The sequence below is a fragment of the Fukomys damarensis genome, unplaced genomic scaffold (assembly GCF_012274545.1).
Source record: "Fukomys damarensis isolate Sample0158 unplaced genomic scaffold, DMR_v1.0_HiC HiC_scaffold_32, whole genome shotgun sequence".
NCBI classification, from domain to species: Eukaryota; Metazoa; Chordata; class Mammalia; order Rodentia; family Bathyergidae; genus Fukomys; species Fukomys damarensis.
In genome coordinates this window covers 13,569,970-13,588,191 of record NW_022900944.1, presented here as the reverse complement: position 1 = coordinate 13,588,191, position 18,222 = coordinate 13,569,970, and the positions used below count along the sequence as shown (strand labels likewise).

The 18,222-nt window shown below is 40.5% G+C and overlaps 1 protein-coding gene across 2 annotated transcripts in view; it reads right to left on the bottom strand.

The window, feature by feature from the left end:
* Positions 1-18,222, bottom strand: part of Tox3 (TOX high mobility group box family member 3) — a 391,442-nt gene that overhangs the window by 129,461 nt on the left and 243,759 nt on the right. The window contains exons 1-2 of one of the 2 annotated variants that reach the window (XM_019208316.2): positions 6,885-7,121; positions 4,388-4,531 (exon numbers count right to left, since the gene is read on the bottom strand). The gene's annotated coding sequence lies outside the window, so the exon portion shown is untranslated. Of the gene's footprint in view, positions 1-4,387; positions 4,532-6,884; positions 7,122-18,222 lie in introns of those variants that run through there. The other variant, XM_010629459.2, reaches the window with a different exon arrangement.

The window sequence follows — 18,222 nt, the reverse complement described above, 5'->3', positions numbered from 1 at the left end:
ATATATATATATATTCATAGATTGAGCCCATAATAATACCAGTATTCTTCAGAATGTGTTCTGCACACTGTATCATTTAATCTGTATAATAAGACTCAAAGGAATATATGATCATCCCAGCTTTAGAGAGAAAATTAAGGCTAAGGAAGTTGAAGCAATGTGCCTAATACAATGCAGCTACTAGGATCAGAAGGATTTGAACCCAAGCCTTGGCTGACTTCCAAGCCCATAGGTGAGCTCCTATTATCCAGCTTCACTTGCTTTTTGTCCCAATGTACCGCCTTTCTGATGTTTCCGTATTTACTTTCTGGTTAATATTTACTTCTTCTTCCCTAGTACACCACGTCAAGGGTATGGCATGAGCTTTTCACTTCCTTGATGTTTGTTACTCTGTTTAAACCAGCTTCACTCCCTTCAAAGGGGAAATTAAAAGTAAGGCCTTAAATTCACAAAGAAGCAAGAGCTGAGTCCAGTGTCTGATTTGCTAGCATCTGGGTTTCTTTTTATATTGTTGAAGCTTCACTGATGCAAAATGGCTCAAACAATACTTGGCCTTCAGACAGTCCCAGAGAATATGTAGGAAACCCCTAAGCACCCAGGAAGGGTCATAAAAGATAAAGGGATTGATGAAATGTCCTGATTCCCTGGATCACTGAAGTGGGGTAGAGATTGAGAAGGGGGAGTTATGGGCCTTTGTTTTTCTTTTGCAGAATCAGCATGAGAGAGAGGATTTGGGCTTCAGATTTACTTAAGCTTGTGAGGTAACCTTGGGCAGCACTCTCAGCATGCTCGACCCTCACTGGTGAAATGGAGATAGTAACAGACTATTGTAGGAATGCTTCATGGATTCATGAGATTTTATGTATAATGTACTCAGCAGATACCTGACATACTGTAGGTATTCCCCAAACCAAAGCAATGATTCTTTCCAGAGACTAAGCCTGCCTCACATGGAAAGCTCCTGTGATCAAGGTATTGTGCTCATCCTTGCTTTTCTAAACCTTTGCGTGAGAATGGACCTGTTAGGTCCACTGTTGATTCCAGGTCCCTAACCTGGAAGGCAAGACCCATCATTCTACTTTGCCCATTATGTGTGTTGGTGAGATTCACTTAGATAATTCTTTGTTTCCATATAAAAAGAAAGAAAGAAGGGAGGGTAGGAGAAAAAGAGAAAATCCTGAACAATGTTCAAAATGAGCAAAGTTGATGTTCCGTATTCTTTCCTTATTCCCCTTGCTCCCTTAAAAAGGAGGAGGAAGTGTGTTAGAGTTGTTTCAACTAGTTTTTTTCTTTTTAGAGAGAGAAAGAGAGGGAGAGAAGGAGAGGGGGAAGCAGAGAAAGGAGAGAGAGAAAGATTGATTTTCTTTTTTGTTTTTGTTTTTGGTGCTGGGGATTGAATTTAGGACCTTGCACTTGCAAGGCAGGTGATGGAACCACTGAGCTAAACCCCCAGCCTGGGAGATTGATTTTTCTATTTTCACTCAGATTATATCACATGAAAACTGCTTTTTCTGCACTTAAGTCAGTGACTTCATTGCCACAGTTTCCTCATCTGTTGAAATGAGCTTAGTAGCAACTGCTACCCTGAACACCTGACCAAGCTGTAGAGGAGCCTAGTGGTGTGGCAATGGGGAGTCAGGAGGCAGCACTCACACTGGCGTGGAAAGACTTCCTTGTGGAGGGGAAGGAGCACCTGGCTAAGAAGAACAAACCTGACACTGAAGCTCGGCTTCCACATTCAGCAGCCTGGCCACATCGGGCATGCTATGATACCTCACAGCCCTGCAGGCTCCTTGCTTTGCAGTGAGGAAAGTGGTATCCAGCAGCTGTGCCTCTCCTGTTTGGAGGCTCCAGTGAGCCCCTCTTGTGAAGGCATCTTGAAGACTGCATTTGAAGGGCACATTATTTCTGCAATGATTGAAGGTTCATCCCAGGTTATTGCTGACTTTCTATTACACTGTGGTCTTGCTCACACAGCAAAAGCACAGGCATGTGATTCCTCTTAACCACATGCAATTTTTGGAGCTTTTGAGATTCCCCTTGGAGTTATTTCTCTGACTTCTTCCAAACCCCAATACAAGGTGATAATAGGACAAACTAAGTAGGCATTGGGTGGAGAACACATACCTGTGCTTGAAGGGGCAGAGCTCAGCGCCAATAGACATTTTCCATGAAAGAATATGTGTCCAAAGGGTCCAGAACTGATTTTTCAAGAAAATGCCACTAATCTTGATTTTCTTAAAATGTAAAATCTGCTATTTTAAAAATACAAGATCAAAAATATTGGTAAATACTGCATAGGACAAGTTCTATTTTCCTTTTTAAAGGTCTGAAACCATAATCTAGTGCATCTGCCCTGTGTTGCAGGTTGGGCCTGAAATACCGAGAGTAGAAAGCAGAAGGCTGCTTGGGTGGTGACAGCTAAAGCTCAGTGCTCAAAAGCAATCAGTGTTCGTCACTCTTTGCTCACTTAGTCAAGTCCCTAGAGTCTACCACGCTGGACTTGTTTTTTTGCAAAAGAAATGGAAGAAGCAAGAAACAAAAGACAAAGGGGAGAAGAGAACTAGTAAAGAAAAAGGAGAAGAGAGAGGAAGATTTCCAATTGGCACCAGCATGCCTTTCCAGGGACATAAATAGGCATCCTTTTCCCTTACTTGTTCCAGTACCATTAGTAATTATGGTACACTCTCAGTTTAACTGTTGCCTGCAAACATGGAGTAAAATACATGCCACTTCTAAACTCCAAAGCTCCGATTTGCAGGGCATGGTGGTTCCATATTGTTTTTCTCTGATGTGAAGGGTCAAGTTTTCAAAACAGAGTTAGAGGAGTGGCTTTTGAAAACATGACAGAGTTTGGCTCCACCCCAGTGTCCCAGCCACTGCACCAGGTGAAGAGGAAGTAAGTTGTGAAGATGTTTGGATATTATCTAAGGTTGTTTTAAAAAGCAACAACTACTTCACCTGAATGTACCAGGTTTGTGATAGAAGTAAGGGGAGGTTCATTATGTCCCTCAATGTTTGACTACCCTTGGTTCACCTGTTATCTCTAGGTTGAGTCAAGGATACAACATTCCTTATTTCCTGATTATTTACCCACATCCTTCTATGGAGATCCATAGAAGAGGTAGAAATTATCCCATCTCAGAGGCATGACTTTGGTGACTGGTGTCAAGAGCAGTCAGCATTTGGAGAGAGCCACTCATGAGCTGTGTGGTTTAATCTCCATGAACTTCACTTTCTTTATCTCCAGAATAAGAGTAACATTCACCACTTAGCCTCAAAGAGAAAATTAAAACCAAGACCAAATAAGGAATGTAAAGTACTTACTCCAGGACAAGACATATGAAGATTATTTAATTTAAAAAAAAAAAACAACTCCTTTACCTGAGGAGGGGAGGGTCTGTCTAGAGCCTCCAGATTCTAATTCTAACCAGAAACCCAAGCAAGATGTGTTTGAGGCTGCCTGGATTTGGATATCCTGATTATCACTTCTACAAGTCACTTAAGATGAAAGATGGAAATTATAATGGTACCTACCTCTTAGCGATGTTGTGAAAACTGACCGAGATAACATCTGTAATTTGCTTGACACAATACCAGTGCCGCTTGGGTGATGAAATAATTGTTCCATAAGCAAGAATCATGGAACACAAGCTGATGTGTTCAGCTTAGCCCTTACCCTTTATGGAACTTATAGTCAGGAAGAAAGACAAAGTAGATTCAAATGAGATTTTTCATAGTAAAGCTGCAGTAGATTTTGCCAGGCCCCAGCTGTAGCATGGTAGCTAAGCAGTGATCCAGCTAGGCCACTACCATTGATGTCTGTAGTGATCCAACTTCCAATTTCTGGTGGCTCTGTATCTCACCACTCTGACATCCACAGTCTGCACTGTGTTCAGTATAGTGGATCCTGAAGAATTAATGTTCCCTCCAGGGCAGTCCTCAACCAGTGATTGATGGCAACTGCTGTACAAATACCCTGTCTCCCTTACATCTCAATGCAATAACTCCAGGTGTGCACACTTTCAGTGGTTCTTGGAGTTCCCTAGTAGGCTTAAACCTCAATTACCCACTGCTCAATAAGACATCATTAACTGGCTATATCTCTGCCTTGTCCCAATCTCCACTCTCTTCCTGGGGTTTCCTGGAATCATCTCCATATAAGCATCTTGCACTTGAACCTTTACTTTAGGGTATGCTATAGGGGAAAACAAATTATGACAGGCTGTCAATGATATACCAGGCTGAATATCCTAAGTGAGGATGTCTATTTAGGCTCAAGTTCCAAGGGTCCACGGTTGGGACTAAGAGAGAGGCCTCTTACCTGATTTCCTCAGTAGTAACTGTGTGTGCCTGCATACCTGATCCCCATGCTCCTCTAACTTACCTCAAGTCCTTGTTTAGGAGCTGGCTTCCCTCGCACTGTCCCTGGAGGCAGGAAGTCATGGTTGGGCTGATGTAAGAATCTGGAATTGTGTCTCTAGGCTATGACCGCATCCCAGCTGTGGGCTTCTCGATTTAAACACAACATCTGTGAACAAGAGGAAACACACACCATCCAGGAAAATTGGAATTTTCTTTCTGTTTTCTTTTTTAACAGAGGGTAAAAAGTAAAAACACATAACTCTCTGGACCATTTATCTGTAGAAATAAAAGTAATAATTAAAACAGTAGATCCAGTTGACAGAAGTCAATCTCATGACAATAAGGGAAACTAAAACACACTCTTTTCAAATAAATAAGGAAAACAGTGAGCTAAAAGATAAAACTCAGAAGAGTTACTTCTGGATTGGGTAATTGGTGTATAAATAATTTCTAGCCTAATTTTCCATGAAAAATAAAAATATAGAAAGAGATGAGGAAAAATAAAACAGAGCCAGCTATGGTACTCAAGTGTTCACTAGAGAACATTAATATGTTATAAAAAAAATTCATCTTCTCCAAAATGCTGCTCCCCTTCTAAAGAACATGCTTCCATGGTGGATTTTCCCTTCATACAGGCAGGTAGTTTGAAAGCATAGCAGCAGTCTAGAGGGTGGGTGTACAGGTCTTGGAAAGAACAAAGAGATAAAAGGACAGATTTTTCTCCCGAGAAACAAACTCAGGGCCTAGATAGCTTAGTAGAAGACAAAGAACACTTAGACTCTCCTCTTTCAGCTCTCCCAAAAGAGTCATTTTCAACCACTCACAGGTGTTTTTCCTCCCAAAATAAACACAGAAACAAATATTTACAGAGTTATGAAAATTCAACAAAAGTCACGTGGACTCAAGGTTTTCTTACTTGTGCCCAAGATTTCTGGCCTGGGATTATTAAACAGAATGTCACACCTAGTTTCCATTGTAAGACAAGAAGCCCTTGCACTAAAGAGTACCAGAATGTATTCATAAGAATAAAGGCCACATCTTTTCAAGAAAGTATTTGTAGCTCCAATGAAGAATGCACTATAGACAAAGGAAATGCCAGTGACTTTTTCGTCATCTTCAAGCATTTGAGGAAAGACCACACGATCCCCTCATGAATCAATCCAATATGTTGACCAACAGCACAAAGAGTAGCACTCGCTGCCATGCCATCCACCTTGAATAATTTCTCATTTAGTCATTTGTGGGAGAGGCTCTTGCTTGTTTTTCCTGAATGTCCTGGATGTGAACAAGTCACAAAAGCAGGAAATGCAGCTGAAATGGTTATGGGCAACATTCCTATTTCATCCTTTCTGCCTTCTTTTACAGAGCTAAAGATCTAGGCAAGAAAAGAAAGTGAATGTATTTATGGGGGGAGGAAATAAATGAAAGAAAGAGGGAGAGAGGAAGGAAAGAAACGAAGCAGTGGAGGGAAGAATCAGGTGAAAGATGGAAGAGACGAACAGAGAAAGAAGAAACAAGAAAGTAAAGAAAGGAAGGAAGAAAAATGGGAGAGATAAAAAGAAAGAATGAGAGAGATAGAGACCTGCTGCTGTCAGACCCTAGCTGGTTTATACTGAGGAGCCAGATAGCCTCTCAGTGAAAAGCTGAGATTAAGCTCACAACATAATTTCCATTATGTTAATGTTGCTTTAAAATATATTGCACAGAGTGCTGCAACAATCAAATTATCAATTATAATGTCTACTCAGAGTAGAAAAGTGTTACAAACAGAGGGCTGATTACTGCTTCAGTACATCCAATCTGCATACTCATTGTTCAGTACAGGGAAAACAAATTATCTTGTGTTGGCCCCAGTTCAAATTTAATTAAATGAGTGCAAAGCAATTATAATAAAGTACAATAGTGTAGTAATGAAAGGAAAATAACTCATTAACCTATTAATCTTTATTTATGTTCCTCTCAAATAACTATGTAATTTCTTTATCACCGCATCCCATAAGAAAAAGTAGGGTCTCACTGCTCATGGCCTGGTTTAAAAGGTTCTATTTGGTTAAGATGCCTTTGCTGCTACCATTTATATCGACTTGCTTCCACTTCAAGGCCACCACTACCAACCACACATCCAGTCCCGTCATGCCTGTCCCGTCATATCTGCCCATATGTACATGGATGTGGTCTAGATTTAGCAATCTCCTCTCACATGTCTGTGATACCTGTCAATTGTGCAAGGTAAATGTCTCTGGAAGCCGAGTTGTGCCTACCACAGCATATGGGAGGGAACATCTGGTGTATAAGACAATGCAAAACAAGACTGAGCAGAGAATCACCTCGGGTTTAAAGAGAACCCCGACTTTAAAACATGAAGAGACACCAATAACAACCAATAATCCAAATTGCTTTCATTATAATTTTAAATGTAAAGTGTCCCCCAAAGACTGGTATATTGAAAACTTGATCCCCAGTACAGCAATATTCAGAGATGGGGTCTAGAGAAGTGACTGAATTCTGAGGACTCTAACCTTGCCAGTGGGTTAATCCGTAAAGTTCAGAGCTGAATCTGCTTTTAGGAAGTGGGCCTTGTTGAAGTGCTGGGGGAATTCTTTCGAAGAATATAGCTTTTCCTTGACTCTTTCTTTCTTGTTGCTTCCTGACCTCGGTGAGGTAAGCTGCCTCCTCCTCTTCATACCCCAGGCCACCATGATGTTCTGCCTTGCCTCAGGCCCAAAGTGATGGAGCCAGTAGACTAATACCTCTGAAGTCATGAGCCAAAACAAGCTTTTCCTCCTTTAAGTTGTTTTCCTCTGGTATTCTGCCACAATGATGGAACGTTGACTAATAAACTCATGGAAGCTTCACAACCACACTATGAAGTTGCCTGTTTTATACACAAGGAAATTAAGTTTTAAAGAACTGTTTTTGCCCAAGCATCATCTTGCACAAGTAGTAGATCTAGCATTCTAATTTAGGGACACAGGCCCTAAATCCTCATTTCATTCTTCTAGGACTCTGTGCTCTGTGTGGCCTGAATATCAGTAGCAGCATCTGGAAAGAAGTTCATTAGATTCCTGGGCCCCAACCTAGAAGGGCAGAATCAGACACATTTTATAGGATCCATTGGTACCTCAGTGGCATGTTCAAGTCTGTAGAGCACTGGCCCTGCTGGATGCCACACTCCCTCCATGGAGAGAACAGTGATTCAGAGGAGTCTCCCAGGGAGAGGATTCTCTGGAGCTGTCGTACCAACTACTTGGCTTAGCATTTCCTTAGCTACTCCCATCACCTTGAGATGACCTCGAGAGACTCTCAGGTAATCAGGCTTGACTCTGGCTTCCATTTGCATACCATTTGAGAACAAGGATGGAGGTGGAGGATATTATAAAAGCAGACACGGTTTGTCTTTCTAGAAACCTAGCCCTAAAACCTTCACCCTTTTCTTGAAGAAAAATTTGGAAAATGAGGAAGAAGGGGAAAAAAGAACATGATGAGTTGAGGAAGGAAACAGGTATTTGTTAAGTTTCTACTCTGTGCTTAGAGATTTTATGTGGTTTACTTCATTTAATCTTCACAGCAAACACCTTTATTTTAGATAAGGTGACTGACAAGAGGTTTAAGAGTTGTGCTTAAACTTGCCCACATAGCTGATAAGAAACAGATGAGATTTTGCTTGGCTTCAATGTTTATACTTTTACCATACTACATTCTCCAGAAAGAAAGAAAGGAAACAAGGCAGGAAGGAGGGAGGGAAGAAAGGAAGGGAGGGAGGAAGGGAAGGAGAAAGGGAGAGAGGGAGGGAGGAAGGGATGAGGTTAACCAAAAAGGCAATGTGGTAGTCATTAGTGCTATCCACCAAATATTTCCATTTTTTACTCTCTGAGGTAACTTAAGGATTATCTTTTCTGTTCCCTTGGGAATAGATGAGGATCATGTGAATGGCTTTAGCCAATGGATCAGCAGTAGAAGTTTCATGTTTCATTTTCAGGTCAACTATCTAAATTGCTTATAGATACTTTATACAGTTCTCTCTCTGCTCTTTGCCATGTCAATTGGCAAAATTCAAGATGGCGCATTTCCCATCAGCCTGTGTCCCAGCGTGATTATGCTGACCACAGAACTCATGCCAACCTCTGATGCACACAAGGTAAGAAAATATAAGCCTTTGATATTTATTTATTTTGCCACTGAAATTTAAGGCTGTTTGTTACTACAGCATAATTTAGCCTAATCTAACCCTACAGATGCTAATATATGGAAGGAAGGGGAGGGAAGGTCATGTTTAATGCTTATATACTACATTTATGTTTTCAGTTGAGATAGCATTCCTGTTAGATAGATATGAAACGAATATTATTTATTACATGTTGAATAATTACTATTTACATTGCAGATAATTTTAATAAAGTTTAAGTGTCCTGCTTGCCCGAGATCACAAAGTTTATCAGTTAGCAGGGCTAAATTTGGAGCACAAATCTCCTGATGACTAATCTTTTCTCAATATAGAACACCTCCTCCAAGAAGGGACTAGAACCTGGTTTCCACTCTTCAGTTTAACTCACCCCCCAGGTTGGTAAATCTTGTTTTGTACTTATCCTTCCTTTCCCTCACCACTGAAGCAGAATCCAAGATATCTCACAAAAATCAGGCTAGAGGAAAAAGGTGCATTTTTTTGCCAGCACATGACTGCATTAGATTTATATGCTGGGGGCATAAACCACTGGACAGAGTCCAGAATAATAACCCTCACTGTGGCCAATCACAAGGCATTATGCTGTTCAGTTTTAGTTTGTCTTTCTTATGATTGCTCTGGGTTGTTTGCAAGATTGAAAAGCAAAGGTCAGTGATCAAGGAAGGAATCAACCTCTCCATTTGACCCAAACAATACTGCATGTGGCCTGAGGTGTAGCCCAATGGTGGAGCACTTCTCTAGCATGTGTGAGGCCTTGAGTTTAGTCCCTAGCAACACACACACACACACACACACACACACAATAACTCACACACATTAAGTAATAATTCTTCCATACAAGAGAATCTCTCTTACATAATTCATTGAACCAATTCACAAATTAACCAAAGCTGACTCTTCTTCCTATAAAACGCACTTCTAATAAAGGCTGAAGGCTCATGGCAAGTAGATCATTTTCATAACTCACACATTAAGTAATAATTCTTCCATACAAGAGAATCTCTCTTACATAATTCATTGAACCAATTCACAAATTAACCAAAGCTGACTCTTCTTCCTATAAAACGCACTTCTAATAAAGGCTGAAGGCTCATGGCAAGTAGATCATTTTCCAACATGTCCTTGATTCAGCAGTCTCACCAGCTGAGTGCTGTGCTTGCCCGAGAATTCGTTAGGTTTACCCCCAAACCTGTCAATTCTAGTTTTATTTGTAACTGTAATCCTGTACCTTGGTGTATTATGGGCAAGAAAGGAAATATGCTTCTGCAAAAATTAGATGGACTAGTTTAGAAAGATTCAATGAAGAGAAGAATGTTGGCAAATCTATAAAAAACTGAGGAAAAATCTATAAAAAATTATGGAAACATACAAAACTGCCCTCAGACTATTCTTCCAGTCACTTAAGGTTCTATATACTGTTTAAAAAACTGAAACTAAGATATTGCATTTTGAGTGTGGTTTATGAAAGACAACCTAAAAGCCTTAGCAATGTAATGTAAATTTTTTTTGAAAAAAGCCTAAGAATTTCACTAAATTTTTGGCCAAGTGAGCATGTTTTGTGTTAAAATAAAGATATAACGTATGTATCATTTTTAATAATTCCTAATTTCAACCCTATTTGTTCCAGTTGTTTTTGGTAAAGGACTTTCATGTAACTTTATTGTATTTGCAATTTGCCCATATTGCCTTCACCTCATAGACATATAAAAATACTTTTAAATGTAAAATTTTTCACACACTTCTAATTTGATTATTTAATAAAAATGTCTTGAGCCACTACAATGTGCCAAATATTAGGCTGGCTATGGGGAAAACAGACTTCAAATAAATCATCACAGATTCCTCCTTTAATCATAATTGTGAGTTGTGTTGTAGAGAAGTCCAGGATCCATACTTTTCTTGTATAAGTCAGATCTGGTATGGTTTTCCTACTTCTAGATGGTAAAATAAGATCAAATCAGCTGGCCACCAACTTCCTTCTTGGATCTAAAATTTCATGCAGTTTCATTCAGCTGGGTGGTCACCACTGTCCCTTCCAGCCTGTGATTCTTTAGTGAACTGGAGAGTTAACTGCCATTCTCCTTCCTGCCTTCTCCTGTTTGCTCAGGGTTACTTGTTCTCTCCTGGTCCAACCCTTCTATTGCAATGCTGACCTTTACCGACTCCACCAACAGGTTTCTCCACCTTGTGACTTTCACATAGATGAGGTAGGTGAAGACTTCAAAGGTGGGAAGAGATGCAGATTGAGGTTTTATTCCCCATCTCCATAGTGATAGTTTCTACATGTAGTCCACATCTCTCTGGAAAGCTGTAGCTTTTGGTGGACAGCCTTCTCATGATAGGCTCTCTACGTCAGGTCACAAATCAGGCCCACACCAGGGGAAATAAGTGAGGAAGCAGAATTTATGAAAGCAGTCACCTTGAAGGGTTATCAAGGGCAGGGTCTCAGAATCAGCACTTCCTTAAGTTTCACACCCTAAGCACCTCATTCACCTTACCCTTGCCCTGGTCCTGTGGCAAAATGCTTTTGTAAAAAGCTAGACAGCAAACGTTTTAGGCTTTGTTGGCCATGCAGTCTCTGATGCAATCATTCAACTCTGATGTTAGAATGTGTGTGGCTGTATTTCAATAAATCTTTATTTTCATAAATAAGTAGCAGGCCAGCTTTGACCCCTTAGGCCACAGTTCACTAACTGTTGCTGTAAGTGAAGCAGTTGCTAACACTGGAGTACAGCATTATGCCTTGTGGTTTCATTTAATCCCACACACATCTTTGCAAACTCCCTTTACTGTGCTTCCCTCAAATTATCCAAATCGAGTGTGCCATCTGTTTCTTGCTAGGACCTTAATTGATGCACTTGGCTTTGCGTTTCTCCAACACAAGCTTTGATTGCAAAGTAAGAACAACAAAAACAACAACAAAATGGGGATTATGATCAATTACTATATGGCAGGGATATGGTGAGTTTCCATGTATTCATCCATTCCCAAGTATGATAGAATATTCACAAGTTGAAATATGCTCTAAAAGTTAACCAATGCTGAAATAAATAAACCTTTTTTCTTGGCGCCTGCAGTCTCAGTCCTGCTGCCCTTCTTGTTCTCTTCTAATGGAATGGAGGTCTATTCTAATTAAACAAGAAAACACATCTTTTCACAAGGGGAAAACGGAGGGCATTGTACTCTGTGCCTCAAAGAAAGCATGCTTTAATAAGAATCCTTTTATAATCCCTGCTTTTATTTGTAGCTTCCCAAAGCTTTTGCTGGTAATAAAAGGATTGTAAAGTTGACAAATATAAGCAGGGACAAAGAAGTTTTGGGAGATAATGCCTTGGTGAATGGATAAGTATTTGAAAGTGTATTGATCCCACAACATTTAGAAGATGATCGCAAAAAGCCAAAGCTACTATCAATCAGGGTGATATTTCTATTACAAAGTAAAACCCCTCCAGGCAGGACAATTTATTCTTCATATCATGGAGAATTATCCTCTGTGCTGAGAAAAATAATTCAGGCCAAAATGTATCTGAGGATCTGGATTCAAATCTAGATTCATAGCACTTCTCTTAACCTACTGCACTATGGTACGTAAGGTACTGCGGCAAACGTGTTGAGCTCTATTATGGGTGTTTTATGGCTGCTTGTTGTCTTTCTGCCACTGTGACTTCAGCTGCAGCAGCAGCAGCAGCTATTATGCGCTGATAACAGCCAATGGTGTTCACAGAGTTTCTTAACTCTCACACTCAAAGCTTACATCCTTTTAGTAGGGCTCCATTCCCAGTGCAAGAATGGAACATATGGGGCTGGGGATTTAGCTCAGTGGCATCATGCAAGTGCCTCACAAGCATAAGGTCCTGAGTTTGATCCCTGCTACATAATAATAATAATAATAATAATAATAATAATAATAATAATAATAATAATAATGGAACATATGACCAGATATAGGCCAAATAATGTACTGCATTCCCCTGTCCATAGAAATTGATTTAATTTATAGGCACTTGATCCAGAAAAAGCCAAGAAGATTCACTAGGAAAGTGAGAAGATAGGCTTTCCTTTCTCATTACATGTGAATGCAAGGGCTGGAACTGCTGCAGTCTTTGTGGCAATGTGAGGAGAAAAGTGAGCAGAGAAGAATAACATTGTTCATAGACCAAATACAGCCTCTCCAAGATGGTTAATCTTGACTCTCAACTTGACTGACTTGAGAGATGCTTAAAAGATTCATAAAGCACAATTTTGTATAAGTTTGAGTGGGTGATGGGGCCAAGACCTTAGAGACTATATCTGGTCTCTGGCCCCTTCCTCTCTGACTCTTTCACTGTCTCTCTGCCACAATGTTTCTGCCTTGTGGCCAGGAGACCATGGGCAGAAACCATGAGCCAAAATAAACTTTTACTTCCTCAAATTGTTTCTTTCCTCCAGCAGTGTAAATCTGATTAATGCACTTGCCTAATGCCAGCCTTAGAGACATTGGTTGGGGAAAATATAGGCAAATTTTCATGCTTCCTTGCATCTAAAACCTTTGTAATGAGAATTTGAAAATTCTTTCACTGGGGATTTGAGTCAGGAGATATTTTCTTCTCCTTGAATATGGACTGGTCTTGTAACTCATATTGGCCAACATAATAACAGGAAGGCATGAGCTTGCCTGCTGGAGCATAAGAGACAATGTGGAAAAGAACTAAAGCAGTCCAGCCAACAGCCATCGAGCTGCCAGAAGCAGTACCACTTGGCTGATACACAACTTCCTGTGGGGAAAAGAAGGAGTCCGACAGACAGCAGAAGAAACAGTTTAATTTGCTGACTCAGACTTTGAGCTAGGTAAGTAGTTTTAAGTTGCTTTATGTGAGGTGATTTATTGTTCATAAATTACTAATATGTCTCACCTTTGGATTTTTCATTTTTTTTAATTGAGTTTATTGGTACACTCTAGGTATACAGTACAGTTACATTCATCATTGGGATCTTGTACCTTTACGTGACAGGTCTTGGCTCTGATTTTTTCCCTTTATCCCTGCCCTCCCTTCACCCCCTCCTCCCTTTTCTGCTTACAAATACTTTATTTCCATTTTCTCAGATTTTTTGTTTTCCCTTATTTCCTTTCCCCTACCCTTCCCACTTCCCCTACACCTTTACCCTACACCTTTAGCACTTTTCTTCCTATTTCATATTGTCAATTATACCATTAGGATCTTATTTACAATTATAGGTTTTTCACACCAGATGGGTTTTTCTTTTCTATAAACGAATTATTTTTTTATATTTGCTTTGGTCAACTAATATTGGATTTTCTGTCACTGGAAATGAAAATACTTCCTAATACACCAAAGATAGGCCTTCAATCCCCTAAGCATTTAGATAGCAGTGTTAGGGATTTCTGTCTTGTTGACATCCAAAGTTGAGTGACTTGCTAATTAATACTAAGTCATTGACTACGGAATATGGACAGATTCATATATCACATTTTGAAGATCAAAGGATATATTTATATTTGAGTCTCCAATTCCACTGTTAGAGATTTTGTGGTTTTTGTGTCTTATGTCCTTGTCTTAGTCCACTTTCTCTTACTATAAGAAAATACCTGAGGTTAGGTAATTGATAAAGAAAAAAGGTTTATTTATTTCATGGATCGGGAGGACCAAGAGTAGGACTCCAGCATCTGCTTGGCTCGTGAAGAAGGCCTGGGCTGCATTGTATCATAGTAGAGAAGCAGTCAGAGGAAGGAGATACACATAGAAGGAGCATGTGAGCCAAAGAGACTGAGGGGAAGCACTGGACTTGCTTTGCGACACTCGTTTTATGAGCCAATCTTGTGAAAACTAATCTGTTCCTGAAAGAAGTCACCCACCTCTAGAGAAAGAAGTAAATGCATTCATAAAGGTGGAGCTCCCAGGCCTAGTTTCTTCTTATAGGTCTCAACACCCCTTAAAACTGTTACACTGCAGACCAGGTCCTAGCATGTGAACTAGAGAAACAAATCACATTCAGCTCACAGTAACAATGATCTAAAAGATATAATAGCTTTCTCCATTCAACACAATAGATAAAAATAGGCACATCTGAGATACAGTATTGAAAGAACCAAACTCAGCCATGTCCCTTGTCTAGGGAATTCAGAAAAACCTGGACCCCAAACTCTACCTTTCTTGTTATAGAAATCTGAAATTAAGTGTCATCTTTTTCTTTCTAAAGTAAAATATACACATGCGCTCTTCCTAGGCAAAATGCCCAGATCAATTTGCCCTTCCTATCCTCTAGGACCTCATCTATTCATTGCTACAACTTGCTACATTATGCCTACAATTTACTTTCTTATTTAAAAAAAAGAAAGAACTTAAACAACATCCCCACAGGAGTCACACTGTACTCCAGTAAAAACGTAGAATCCACCAGACTGCATCAGTGCAGAATCCAGCAAGTTATCATCAACTGTAGACAAATTGTGTCTATGTGTGTGCAGAGGAGAAAGGGAGAGAGATGGGGACAGAGAGAGAGAGAGAGAGAGAGAGAGAGAGAGAGATCTCCATCCCAACCAAGTTTATACTTTAAGTTCTTAAAGGGCTCTTCTTTTCTCAGATCAGCAGACAAGGGTCAGAAGAAAGATGACCTTGTTGAAGACTGAAAAGAGAAATATCCTTGGTGGACAGAGATAACGCCTCTCAGTTCAGAGGTCAGGTGAGGAAAATACCGATTGACATTTTCCCTTCTCCTCAAACTCTCTTAGCTCCACAACTCCTAAACTTCCTTCCTTTTTGTCTCCTTCCTCCTCCTCACTCACAGGCACTTCTCTTTCCTCAAGAAGACTGAAAGAAAATTCCAAGGTAATAAATCCATTCACAAGAAAAGGAAGACATGGGTTAATTTGCTTGATCTCCCACCTAGACAACTGGTGTGGGTTCTGACAATTGCCAGTGATCAGAATGAGGCTTGGAACAATTCCAACCTTCCTTCCATTACAAGGAGAATGGAGAGAACACCATACTGGGGAATTGGGAGCCAGTGAGAAGCTATTCAGAAAGTAATGAGTAGGGTGAGGGGTGGGGGCAGAGAAGCTCTGAGTAGGCAGAGAAAAAGGAGTATGGGGAAGCATCAGCTGGGGTTGCTATACAAAGAAAATGACAAAGTACAAGTGCAGTAATTCAAATTAGAGCAATCAGGTGGAAGTGGTCAAGAGCATATTTCACTCCCATCACTCACCCCCTGGCTTGTACTGCTGTCTCTATCTATAAACTAGGGATGTTTCAAGACCCCTAGTGGACACCTGGAAAATGCATAGTACCAAACTACACATATATATATTTTTTCCCCTACTCATATGTACCTATCATAACATTTAATTTTTGAATTGGGCATAGGAAGGAATTGACACAACAACTAATAATGAAATAGAACAAATGTAGCAGTGTATTATAACAAAAGTTCCATGAATGTGTTCTCTATGTCTCTCAAAATATTGTATTCATCATTTTTCTTCTTCTTTCTGTGGGTAACTGACATCATGGAAAGTGAAAACACAGACAGGAGGGGAACACTGCATTATAAATTGCAAATTCTATTACAAAGTCTTATGATCCTACATGATTAATGTGCACCTTCCCTTAATACTTCAGCCTTTTTCGCAGGATGGCTCCTCCTTATTCCTAGCTGCACAAGCCTTCTTTCTTGTCCTCAAATGTGCCAGACTTGTCCCTCCTCTGGATCTTGTCATTTGTCATTTCTTGCTGTGGTGGCAGGTGCCTTCTCAACCTTCAAGCCTCAGCCCAAAGCCTCCTCTTTCAAGGGGTGATCCTTGATCACTTTTTTCCTCCACAGACCTAACCCTGACCATCACTTCCTATCCCATTATTCTAGAACCCCCTTCATGGCAGTTCACATGTGCTAAGCCCATCTAGGTCACTGTGTGCACCTGGCTGGGCACACAGTAGGAACCCAAGAAATACTTTTTGATTGAAATCAAAATAATAAGCACACTTGGGGAAGAAAGCACAATTAAATAATTATATGAGAAAATATGTTTATCTACCAGTCATCAATTTATATCATAAAACAAAACATTAATTGCATTGGCCACAGCATGTCCTTAGTCTTTGGAGTCCCAGTGTGGAAAAGGGGGCCCGAAACAATGTGGACTGCAGGGATTAACAGCCCCAGGGGCCAAATGTGTGGACTCCAAAGGTGCTTTGCAATGGCACAGCCTGGGGAGAAAGGGCTAAAGCTGCTGGACTAGGGTGTTCATAAAAGCAAAGCAACTTTTAGTTGATTCTCTTATTCTTTGTTTAATTCTCTCCAACTTATGTCCCCTCTCATTCCTGGCTCTGTGGGTGAACTGCTTCTACCTGCTCACAGCCCCAGGCCCTCATAGCACTGGGCTTTTCCCCTGCTCTCAATTGAACACATTCACTGGGGGAGCAGGTGGCCTGAAGGTCACCCTGTTTGTCCAGCTCCATGACAGCACACATGTTCCCACTAACACGTGAGTGAACATGGAAAACTTGGAATCTTTACCCTAGGTACTGGGAGTCCACTACCGTGCCTTGATGATAAATAATTCTTTGCATGCTAACTCTGTCTCCTACTGCCCCTGGCAGAAATTCCTCTCCTATTCAGCCCCTCTCTGGAGGGTGGGCGGAGTTCTGTTTAGGTACACCAGCCATGCCATCCAATGGCATTTGTGTCACCACCTCCAATAAGGCCACAAAGACAAAAGTACAAATAGTGTGGGGCATTGGGAGGAGAACTCATCTTCTGATGCTGGTAATACAAATCTCTAGTCATACTGACACCGTCTCTAAGCTGACCCTTTCCCATTCAATAAAGTATGGCCATCGGTATGTGGGTAGAGCTGGCCAGGGACCTGTTATCCCTGCTTCCTGCCATCGGACAATTATGTCAAACCCAGCAGGGTGCCTAGCCACAATAAAAGTCCACTCTGTGTGCTACCTCTACCTTGATTCCTTGTTTGATCTCGCTACTTCTTTCATCTCACTTAGCAATTTTATATGATTCTTTCCATGTAGTTCAAAAATATATCTTTGTGTACAAAAAAGATCAGCTGGAGATAACCATGTCACACACTTCACATATTTATACATATCATATTAATAAACCATCTGTATACAGAATTTTAAAGGTGGTAAATAGGTTTACGTCTTGTACCAATTCCAATAAATTATTAGAAGCAAACTACAGTGCTGTGTTAAGGAAGACTCAGAGATTACATTTGAGTTCATAGCAAAGAGTGCTGTGATCAGTTAGGAAGGTCTTCTAAGGACTCGAAATGGGAGAGGGACAGCTCACGTGCATATTGTCACTTCTAGCCATTCACAGATTTAAAATTGGTGGATGCAGTTATTGGAGAAGTATGCCAAATATTCCAAAATATGTATTTCTGTATAGCTTGGATTTGAGTGCTACAAACTTGGTAACTGAGAACAAGTAACTTTTCTAGGGAGCTTAGTGACATCTCCTCACACTTGTGTTCTAAAACTACTTCATGATCCTCCTCAACCCTGTTCATGAGGACAATATTTGTACAGAAATTAAAAATTGTTCATGTGGCGTGCGCGCGAGCTCCCGGCCTGCGCGACAACAGACCAGGAAGGCCCCAAAGATCCCAGAGGGGGTTTCTCCAGCTGCCTGTCTGCCTGCCTGCCTGCGACCACCCGGCG